The sequence below is a fragment of the Lolium perenne genome, chromosome 6, assembly GCF_019359855.2.
Source record: "Lolium perenne isolate Kyuss_39 chromosome 6, Kyuss_2.0, whole genome shotgun sequence".
Taxonomy (NCBI): Eukaryota; Viridiplantae; Streptophyta; class Magnoliopsida; order Poales; family Poaceae; genus Lolium; species Lolium perenne.
In genome coordinates this window covers 236455891-236468033 of record NC_067249.2, presented here as the reverse complement: position 1 = coordinate 236468033, position 12143 = coordinate 236455891, and positions in this window count along the sequence as shown.

Sequence of the window (12143 nt, the reverse complement as noted above, 5' to 3'; positions counted from 1 at the left end):
AGAAGGGTTCAACAAGTTTCTTCGTGGACGAAGATGATCTGGACCTGTGAGCATTTATACTCTTTTTATTTTTATTTCTTGTCACCTTGTATGCTAACTGTGCACTGTACTTAAACAGCTCTGCCGATGACGATGACGATGTTCCTCTCGCAAAGAGGGCTAAACTAGCTTCTGAGAGAGCAGCATCGGCTAAGGAATCGAACCCTTCTCCTGCCAAGTCAACACCTCCATCCCGAACGGGTGTAGAGAAGGTCCCAGTATCGAGAGTTATTCCTCCTGATGATGCTCCCACCCCGCCGACTGGCCGCGATCACGTAAGTACTTAATCTGTCTGGCTTTGCTGAATTTCCATCACCTGACTTCTCTTGATTTTTCCTGGCTGCAGCCAATTTACGCTACAGTCGATGCTGTGGCGGACTTTGCTGGACAAGTTACTCGCCTTGAGGCCGAAAACTCCCAACTTTGGAAGGCCGTCAAATCTTCGGCTGATTAGGTGGTTGAAGCCAACAGGCTTGCTGCCGATGCCAAGAGTGAGAACGCCTTGTTGAAGGAAGAAGTAAAAAAGGCTGAAGCATCAGATGAAGGACGATCAAGATGCTAGGCGTGCAGCGGCGGCTGCAATTGATGAGAAGGAGGGTGTCCTCCGTGAGTCCATCAAGAATTTATTGGGTAAAAATCCTCATGACACTCCGCTCCTTTCTTGATGTTTTCTCCATTAATTTCTGATACGCCTCTCTTTCAGAGGCCGCTAATATAACTGTCAGCCGATGTCATCAGCTTCGGGAGGATTCCACAGCCGATGCTTTGTCTCTTGCTGCTGAGTCTAATGTCCAGATCCTCAGATTACTGCAGAAGTCCAAGGGGGCACTGTCGAAATTATACTCGATGATCTTCCCAAAGGCGAAGCTGGACAAGACTCTCGACGAGATGTCAGAAGCTTTCCTTGTCGATCCTTCCGAGCCTGTAGAGGTATTGAAACGTCGCAGCCGCTTGATTGGTGCAGTTCTTACTTTCCATTTGCTTATGGGCCACGGGATGGGGTCGGAATTGGAAGATTTCTCCAAGGCACTGCATGTTGATGATGAAAACCATCTAGTCGACCTTGAGCCTTTCAAGAGATCGGCAATAACTTGCGCCAACCGGCTTCTGAAGTTGGTGGACGAAGCACAAGCCGAGCCTGTTCCTGAATTAGCCCCTGTTTCAACGTCGGCGAATCCTTAAACTGTTATTCGATGTGTTGTACATAAGATTATCCGTAGCTCCTTTAAATTCGGCTTTGTTGCCAGAGCATCCTTTTGCCTGTATGATGCGCACTCAATGCTCCCGATGGGAGTTTTTATATTAATGCTTGGTCTGAACTGAGGACGTACTACAGATTCCTTCGTCTTCTTCCCGTGTCGAGCTCTTTCTGAATTCTTCGGGTAACGACGAGTCAGGCCTTGTTCGTCAATTACGTGACCAAGTGTCTAGTCTAAATAAAGACATTACTTCCCTTCGTGCGATGGCTGCGTTGGTGAAGAAAAAGGGAGAAATAGCGACTGCCGTCGAACAATACGCTCTCGATGGTCTTCATGTTGCTACCGAAAGTTTGAGCTGTGAGTATTAGCCTGTCTTCTGATTCCGGGTATAGCTTGAATGTTCTAACATTCGTTCATTTTCCAGTCGTAGCTTCGGATGCAGCTGAAGAGGACAGGAAGATTCATGAAGAGGTTGAGGCGATGACCGACGTTGCGCACCCAACACATGATTTATGGCTGCATCGTCCGAAGTCCGTCATCATGGCGAAGTTTAAGTACCGGGTGATGAAGGGACATTACTATTTTGATAAATACTATGCCCTTCTTACGATGGTTTGGCACACCTTGTTTCCCCTGGATCAGGCACCCGAAACTTTGTCTGGCTTGTTCACCCGATTCAAGTCTCCCGAGAGGATTCGGCTGCTAGTGCGAAAAGAGCTTCTAGCTGGTGCTGAGCTTGCCTTTGCTTCAATATTGGCATGTCATCCATCTTTAGATTTAAGAGCCATGGCGAACACTGAAAGGGATTTAGGCCAGTATTATGATGTTGCTAGAGGTCCTGCTCACACCATTGTTTCTCGTATGGAATCATGCCTCGAAAAGGAACTGAAGGCCCACTGGGACCGGGGGTCCCGATTATGAATGTAGTAACCTTGTATTCGCATAAGATTGTTTACTGCGTACGATGCACGCTTATGTTAATTTAATTTGATATTTTGTTGTCGAGTGCGGCTGAGTGATCAGTTCAACCTGCTTACTCGACGACTTCGTTGTATTTTATGCAATGTTATTGCGAAGTCGATATGTAATTTATGCGAAAGCTCGGCTTCGTCACACGGTGCACCGGTTTGAGCCTTATTTTATGACAATGTAACCATCGACTGCAGCACTCGCGTATTTTTCGAGGCTTGGATTGGTTGTTTTTGTGTGTCATTAATCTTAGCTCTTGCTGAGAGTATTTAATTAATGACATCGTGTAAACACGTTTCTTCTGGGCCAATGCTCCCGATGGGAGTTAGAGCCGATGGAAAAGGTGTAGGATAACGTTGCATAGAAAACAAAAATTTTCCTACCGCGAACACGAAATCCAAGCCAAGATGCAATCTAGAAGACGGTAGCAACGAGGGGATTATCGAGTCTCACCCTTGAAGAGATTCCAAAGCCTACAAGATGAGGCTCTTGTTGCTGCGGTAGATGTTCACTTGCCGCTTGCAAAAGCGCGTAGAAGATCTTGATCACGATTGGTTCCGGCGCCACGAACGGGCAGCACCTCCGTACTCGGTCACACGTTCGGTTGTTGATGAAGACGACGTCCACCTCCCGTTCCAGCGGGCAGCGGAAGTAGTAGCTCCTCTTGAATCCGACAGCACGACGGCGTGGTGTCGGTGGTGGTGGAGAAGTCCGGCGGAGCTTCGCTAAGCTACACGGGCTATATGGAGGAGAGGGGGGCGGCTAGGGTTTGGGAGGGGGTGGCCGGCCACTTCAAGGGGGGCGGCCAGCTTGTGGTCTTGGGGTGGCCGGCCCCCTCCCTTGGCCCCTCATTATATAGGTGGATCCCCAAGTGTTGGTGTCCAAGTCTTCGAATAAGACCCGAACCAAAAACCTTCCATAAGAGGGGGAAACCTAGCCCAACTAGGACTCCCACCAAAGGTGGGAGTTCCACCTCCCATGTGGGGGGTTGGCCGGCCCCCTAAGGGGGAGTCCACTTGGGACTCCTCCCCCACTAGGCTTGGCCGGCCATGGAGGTGGAGTCCCATGTGGACTCCACCTTCCTTGGTGGTTTCTTCCGGACTTTTCTAGAACCTTCTAGAACCTTCCATAGAACCTTCCGCGACATTTTAATTCACATAAAATGACATCCTATATATGAATCTTATTCTCCGGACTATTCCGGAACTCCTCGTGATGTCCGGGATCTCTTCCGGGACTCCGAACAAATATTCGAACTCCATTCCATATTCAAGTACTACCATTTCAACATCCAACTTTAAGTGTGTCACCCTACGGTTCGTGAACTATGCGGACATGGTTGAGTACTCACTCCGACCAATAACCAATAGCGGGATCTGGAGATCCATAATGGCTCCCACATATTCAACGATGACTTTAGTGATCGAATGAACCATTTACATATAATACCAATTCCCTTTGTCTCGCGATATTTTACTTGTCCGAGGTTTGATCTTCAGTATCACTCTATACCTTGTTCAACCTCGTCTCCTGACAAGTACTCTTTACTCGTACCGTGGTATGTGGTCTCTTATGAACTCATTCATATGCTTGCAAGACATTAGACGACATTCCACCGAGAGGGCCTGTAGTATATCTATCCGTCATCGGGATGGACAAATCCCACTGTTGATCCATATGCCTCAACTCATACTTTCCGGATACATAATCCCACCTTTATAGCCACCCATTTACGCAGTGGTGTTTGGTGTAATCAAAGTACCTTTCCGGTATAAGTGATTTACATGATCTCATGGTCATAAGGACTAGGTAACTATGTATCGAAAGCTTATAGCAAATAACTTAATGACGAGATCTTATGCTACGCTTAATTGGGTGTGTCCATTACATCATTCATATAATGATATAACCTTGTTATCAATAACATCCAATGTTCATGATTATGAAACTAATCATCCATTAATCAACAAGCTAGTTTAAGAGGCATACTAGGGACTTCTTGTTTGTCTACATATCACACATGTACTAATGTTTCGGTTAATACAAATTCTAGCATGATATATAAACATTTATCATAAACATAAAGATATAAATAATAACCACTTTATTATTGCCTCTAGGGCATATCTCCTTCAGTCTCCCACTTGCACTAGAGTCAATAATCTAGATTACATTGTAATATACCTAACACCCATGGCATTCTGGTGTTGGTCATGCTTTGCCCTAGGGAGAGCTTTAGTCAACGGATCTGCTACATTCAGATCAGTGTGTACTTTGCAAATCTTTACTTCTCCATCTTCGATGTACTCGCGAATCGAGTGGTAACGCAGCTTGATATGCTTCAGCCTCTTGTGTGACCTTGGCTCTTGTGCATTGGCGATGGCACCCATGTTATCACAGTAAATGATTAATGGGTCCAATGCACTAGGAACCACACCGAGCTCTACAATGAACCTCTTCATCCATACCGCTTCTGATGAAGCCTCCGAAGCTGCTATGTACTCGATTCTGTTGAAGACTTCGCCACCGTGCAATCGCTTCGAGCTTGCCCAGCTTACTGCAGCACCATTCAATATAAACACGTACCCGCATTGTGACTTAGAGTCATCGGGATCGGTGTTCCAACTTGCATCGGTGTAACCGTTTACAACGAGCTCTTGGTCACCTCCATAACAAAGAAACATATCCTTAGTTCTTTTCAAGTACTTCAGGATATTCTTGACCGCTGTCCAGTTGTTCCATTCTGGATCACTTTGATATCTGCTAGTCAAACTAACAGCATGTGCTATATCCGGTCTAGTACATAGCATGGCATACATGATAGATCCCTCTTTGCCGAGGCATAGGGGATATTACTCATCCTTTCTCTTTCTTCTGCCGTAGCGGTCCTTGAGTCTTACTCAATACCTTGCACAGTAACATAGGTAAGAACCCTTTCTTACTTTCGTCCATTCTAAATTTCTTTAGAATCTTGTCCAGATATGTACTCTGTGATAGCCCTATTAGACGTCTTGATCTATCTCTATAAATCTTGATGCCTAATATATACGATGCTTCACCAAGGTCTTTTATTGAAAAACTATTATTCAAATAACCTTTAACACTGCTTAATAGTTCTATATCATTCCCGATCAATAATATGTCATCTACATATAATATCAGGAATGCTACAGAGCTCCCACTCACTTTCTTGTAAATACAGGCCTCTCCATGACACTGTATAAACCCGAAGTCTTTGATCACCTTATCAAAGCGCCGGTTCCAACTTCTTGATGCTTGCTTCAGTCCATAGATTGAACGCTGAAGTTTGCATACTTTGTCAGCATTTTTAGGATCAACAAAACCTTTGGGTTGTACCATATACAACTCTTCCTCAATGTCTCCATTAAGGAACGCCGTTTTGACATCCATCTGCCAAATCTTATAATCGAAAAATGCAGCTATTGCTAACAAAATCCTCACAGATTTTAGCTTCGCTACAGGTGAGAATGTCTCATCGTAGTCAACTCCTTGAATTTGTCGGAAACCCTTTGCGACAAGTCAAGCTTTATAGACAGTAATATTACCATCAGCATCTGTTTTTCTCTTGAAGATCCATTTATTTTCGACAGCCTTTCGGCTATCAGGTAAGTCTACCAAAGTCCATACTTTGTTATCATACATGGATCCCATTTCGGATTTCATGGCTTCTTGCCATTTGTTGGAATCTGGGCTCATCATCGCTTCTTCATACGTTGCAGGGTCCTCATCATTGTTATCCACAATCATGACATTTAGACAAGGATCATACCAATCAGGAGTGGCACGTTCCCTTGTCGATCTGCGAGGTTCAGTAGTTTCCTCGTTCGAAGTTTCATGATCATTATCATTAGCTTCCTCTGTTGTCGGTGTAGGCGGTACAGGTACAACTTCCGGTACTGCGCTACTCTGATCAACGAGTATAGATTCATCAATCTCATCGAGTTCTACTTTTCTTCCAGTCACTTCTTTAGTGAGAAATTCTTTCTCAAGAAAGGTTCCGTTCTTAGCAACAAAGATTTTGCCTTCGGATCTGTGATAGAAAGTGTACCCTATAGTTTCCTTAGGGTATCCTATGAAGACGCATTTCTCCGCTTTGGGTTCTAGCTTGTCCGGTTGTAACTTCTTTACATAGGCTTCGCAACCCCAAACTTTCAGGAACGACAGCTTAGGTTTCTTATTAAACCATAATTCATACGGTGTCGTTTCTACGGATTTTGATGGTGCTCTATTTAAAGTGAATGCGGCTGTCTCTAATGCATAACTCCAAAATGATAACGGCAAATCAGTAAGAGACATCATACTACGAACCATATCTAAGAGAGTTCGATTACGACGTTCGGACACACCATTACGTTGAGGTGTTCCCGGCGGTGTCAATTGTGAAAGTATTCCGCATTTCTTTAAATGCATGCCAAACTCATAACTCAGATATTCACCTCCACGATCAGATCGTAGAAATTTAATCTTCTTGTTACGTTGATTTTCTACTTCACTTTGAAATTCCTTAAACTTCTCGAAAGTTTCGGATTTATGTTTCATGAAATAGATATACCCATATCTACTCAGATCATCTGTGAAGGTTAGAACATAACGATAACCACCGCGCGATGCTACGCTCATTGGTCCACATACATCGGTATGTATGATTTCCAATAAGTCAGTAGCTCGCTCCATCATACCAGAAAATGGAGTCTTTGTCATTTTACCCATTAGACATGCTTCGCATCTATCAAGTGACTCAAAATCAAGTGATTCAAGTAATCCATCAGTATGGAGTTTCTTCATGCGTTTCACTCCAATATAACCAAGACGACAGTGCCACATATAAGTAGAATTATCATTCAATTTAATTCGCTTAGCATCAATGTTATGTATATGCGTATCACTACTATCAAGATCTAATAGAAATAAGCCATTCTTTTGTGGTGCTCGACCATAAAAGATATTATTCATAAAAATAGAACAACCATTATTCTCAGACTTGAATGAATAACCGTCTTGCATTAAACAAGATCCAGATATAATGTTCATGCTCAACGCAGGTACATAATAGCAATTATTTAGGCTTAAAACTAATCCCGAAGGTAGATGTAGAGGAAGTGTGCCGACTGCGATCACATTGACCTTGGATCCGTTTCCAACGCGCATCGTCACTTCATCTTTCAGCAGTTGTCGTTTATTCTTTAGTTCCTGTTTCGAGTTACATATATGAGCAACCGAACCAGTATCAAATACCAGTGTACTAGAACGAGAACCAGTGAAATGAACATCTATAACATGTATATCCGATATACCTTCTTTATTCTTCTTGACAAGGCCGCTCTTCAGATCAGCCGGATACTTGGAGCAATTACGCTTCCGGTGTCCCTTCTCCTTGCGATAATAGCACTCAAAGCATCGGGCTTAGGGCCGTTCTTAGGTTTCATAGGAGGCGTGGCAGCTTTCTTGCCACCCTTCTTGAATTTTCCCTTAGACTTGCCCTGTTTCTTGAAACTGGTGGTCTTGTTGACCATCAACACTTGGTGCTCTTTCTTGATCTCAATCTCAGCAGCTTTTAGCATGCCAAAGAGTTCAGGTAACTCCTTGTTCATGTTCTGCATATTGTAGTTCATCACAAAGTTATTGTAACTTGGTGGCAGTGATTGAAGGACACGATTAATCCCCAGTCTGTTAGGAATCACTATTCCCAAGTCACTGAGTTTCTTCGCATGCCCGGTCATGGCGAGCATGTGCTCACTAACGGAGCTGCCTTCTTCCATCATGCAGCTGAAGAAATGTTTCGATGCTTCATAGCATTCCACGGCCGCATGAGTCTCGAATATAGCTTTCAGCTCATTCATCAACTCATGAGGATCGTGGTGCTCAAAACGTTTTTGAAGATCGGATTCCAGACTGCACAGGATGGCACACTGAACTTGAGAGTACCGAGTTTTCCGAGTCACGTAAACAGCTTTTACTTCATCGGTTTCATCTTCTGTAGGAGGGTCACCTAGCGGTGCATCAAGCACAAATTGCAGATTTCCGCCAGAGAGGAAGATCCTCACATGATGGAACCAGTCGGTGAAGTTGCTACCGTTGCTCTTAAGTTTCTCTTTCTCTAGGAACTGATTAAAATTGATTGGGGACGCCATCTCTACAACATATATTTGCAATAGTTTAGACTAAGTTTATGACAAATTGAGTTCAAATTTTAATTCAACATAATTAAAAATCTAGGTGAACTCCCACTCAAAACAATATCCCTCGCATTGTCTTAGTGATCACACGAACCAAATCCACCGCACCTAAACCCGATCATCACGAGAAAAGGTGTGACTTCAATGGCGAACACTCAAAGTGTTCATCATATCAACCATATGATTCATGCTCTACCTTTCGGTATCACGTGTTCCGAGACCATGTCTGTACATGCTAGGCTCGTCAAGGCCACCTTAGTATCCGCATGTGCAAAACTGTCTTGCACCCGTTGTATGTACTTATTGAATCTATCACACCCGATCATCACGAGATGCTTCGAAACGACAAGACTTGGTAACGGTGCTACTAAGGATGAACACTTTATTATCTTGAGATTTTAGTGAGGGATCATCTTATAATGCTACCGTCGCGATCTAAGCAAAATAAGATGCATAAAAGGATTAACATCACATGCAGTTCATATGTGATATGATATGGCCCTTTTGTCTTTGCGCCTTTGATCTTCATCTCCAAAGCACGGACATGATCTCCATCATCTTCGGGCATGATCTCCATCATCGTCGGCATAGCGTCAAGGTCAATGGCTCCGTCTTCATGATCGTCCTCCATGTAGCAACTATTACAACTACTTTGAAATACTACTCAACATGAAATTTAAAGACAACCATAAGGCTCCTGCCAGTTGCCACAATACAATAATGATCATCTCATACATATTCATCATCACATTATGGCCATATCACATCACCAAACCCTGCAAAAACAAGTTAGACGTCTCTAATTTGGTTTGCATATTTTACGTGGTTTAGGGTTTTCGAGAGAGATCTAATCTACCTACGAACATGAACCACAACGTTGATACTAATGTTTTCAATAGAAGAGTAAATTGAATCTTCACTATAGTAGGAGAGACAGACACCCGCAAAGCCTCTTATGCAATACAAGTTGCATGTCGAACGAGGAACAAGTCTCATGAACGCGGTCATGTAAAATTAGTCCGAGCCGCTTCATCCCACTATGCCACAAAGATGCAAAGTACTCAAACTAAAGATAACAAGAGCATCAATGCCCACAAACCATTGTGTTCTACTCGTGCAACCATCTATGCATAGACACGGCTCTGATACCACTGTAGGATAACGTTGCATAGAAAACAAAAAATTTCCTACCGCGAACACGAAATCCAAGCCAAGATGCAATCTAGAAGACGGTAGCAACGAGGGGATTATCGAGTCTCACCCTTGAAGAGATTCCAAAGCCTACAAGATGAGGCTCTTGTTGCTGCGGTAGACGTTCACTTGCCGCTTGCAAAAGCGCGTAGAAGATCTTGATCACGATTGGTTCCGGCGCCACGAACGGGCAGCACCTCCGTACTCGGTCACACGTTCGGTTGTTGATGAAGACGACGTCCACCTCCCGTTCCAGCGGGAAGCGGAAGTAGTAGCTCCTCTTGAATCCGACAGCACGACGGCGTGGTGTCGGTGGTGGTGGAGAAGTCCGGCAGAGCTTCGCTAAGCTACACGGGCTATATGGAGGAGAGGGGGGCGGCTAGGGTTTGGGAGGGGGTGGCCGGCCACTTCAAGGGGGGCGGCCAGCTTGTGGTCTTGGGGTGGCCGGCCCCCTCCCTTGGCCCCTCATTATATAGGTGGATCCCCAAGTGTTGGTGTCCAAGTCTTCGAATAAGACCCGAACCAAAAACCTTCCATAAGAGGGGGAAACCTAGCCCAACTAGGACTCCCACCAAAGGTGGGAGTTCCACCTCCCATGTGGGGGGTTGGCCGGCCCCCTAAGGGGGAGTCCACTTGGGACTCCTCCCCCACTAGGCTTGGCCGGCCATGGAGGTGGAGTCCCATGTGGACTCCACCTTCCTTGGTGGTTTCTTTCGGACTTTTCTAGAACCTTCTAGAACCTTCCATAGAACCTTCCGCGACATTTTAATTCACATAAAATGACATCCTATATATGAATCTTATTCTCCGGACTATTCCGGAACTCCTCGTGATGTCCGGGATCTCTTCCGGGACTCCGAACAAATATTCGAACTCCATTCCATATTCAAGTACTACCATTTCAACATCCAACTTTAAGTGTGTCACCCTACGGTTCGTGAACTATGCGGACATGGTTGAGTACTCACTCCGACCAATAACCAATAGCGGGATCTGGAGATCCATAATGGCTCCCACATATTCAACGATGACTTTAGTGATCGAATGAACCATTTACATATAATACCAATTCCCTTTGTCTCGCGATATTTTACTTGTCCGAGGTTTGATCTTCAGTATCACTCTATACCTTGTTCAACCTCGTCTCCTGACAAGTACTCTTTACTCGTACCGTGGTATGTGGTCTCTTATGAACTCATTCATATGCTTGCAAGACATTAGACGACATTCCACCGAGAGGGCCCAGAGTATATCTATCCGTCATCGGGATGGACAAATCCCACTGTTGATCCATATGCCTCAACTCATACTTTCCGGATACTTAATCCCACCTTTATAGCCACCCATTTACGCAGTGGTGTTTGGTGTAATCAAAGTACCTTTCCGGTATAAGTGATTTACATGATCTCATGGTCATAAGGACTAGGTAACTATGTATCGAAAGCTTATAGCAAATAACTTAATGACGAGATCTTATGCTACGCTTAATTGGGTGTGTCCATTACATCATTCATATAATGATATAACCTTGTTATCAATAACATCCAATGTTCATGATTATGAAACTAATCATCCATTAATCAACAAGCTAGTTTAAGAGGCATACTAGGGACTTCTTGTTTGTCTACATATCACACATGTACTAATGTTTCGGTTAATACAAATTCTAGCATGATATATAAACATTTATCATAAACATAAAGATATAAATAATAACCACTTTATTATTGCCTCTAGGGCATATCTCCTTCAAAAGGCTCCAAACGTTACGTTCGGGTGCCAGAGCCTGAAGCAAGAAAAAGGATAACAATAATCTGATGAGATCTTTATTCATAATGAAAAGCAACCTTGTAGGCCGTTGAATGAAAAAAACAATCGTATCCTATGTATAAAACCGTCGCAATTGCGCGATGTTCCACGGATTCTCGACATCTTTTCCTGAGACTGGATTTTTGAGCCGATAAGCTCCTCCTGGTATCACTTCGGTGATGATGTATGGTCCTTCCCATGGGGACTCTAGTTTTAAGGGTCTTTTTTGCTTCAACCGCAGTACCATATCTCCAACACTGAAATTTCGACTGCGTATTCGTCGGCTGTGATAATTTCTCAGCGCTTGTTGGTAGACCATTGTTCTTGCCAAGGCGATATCTCGTGCTTCGTCAAGGAGGTCGACGGCATCTTGTAGTGCGATATTGGAGGAGGACTCTGTGTACGCTGTTACTCGAGGCGCTTCAAATCGGACGTCGGCTGGTAGGACTGCTTCGGCTCCGTACACCAAGAAGAATGAAGTGTATTGAGTCGACCTGTTGGGGGTGGTACGCAAACTCCATAGCACAGATGGTAACTCTTCAACCCAGGCTCCGGCTGCACCTTTAAGGCGTTTCTTTAAACCATCCCCTATTAATCCATTGATCCTTTCCACCTGGCCATTGGTCTGGGGGTGCGAGACTGATGCGAATTTCAATTTGATCCCTCCATCATCACAAAATTTCCTGAACTCCTCGGAATCAAAGTTGGAGCCGTTGTCTGTGACGATGCTGTGGGGCAT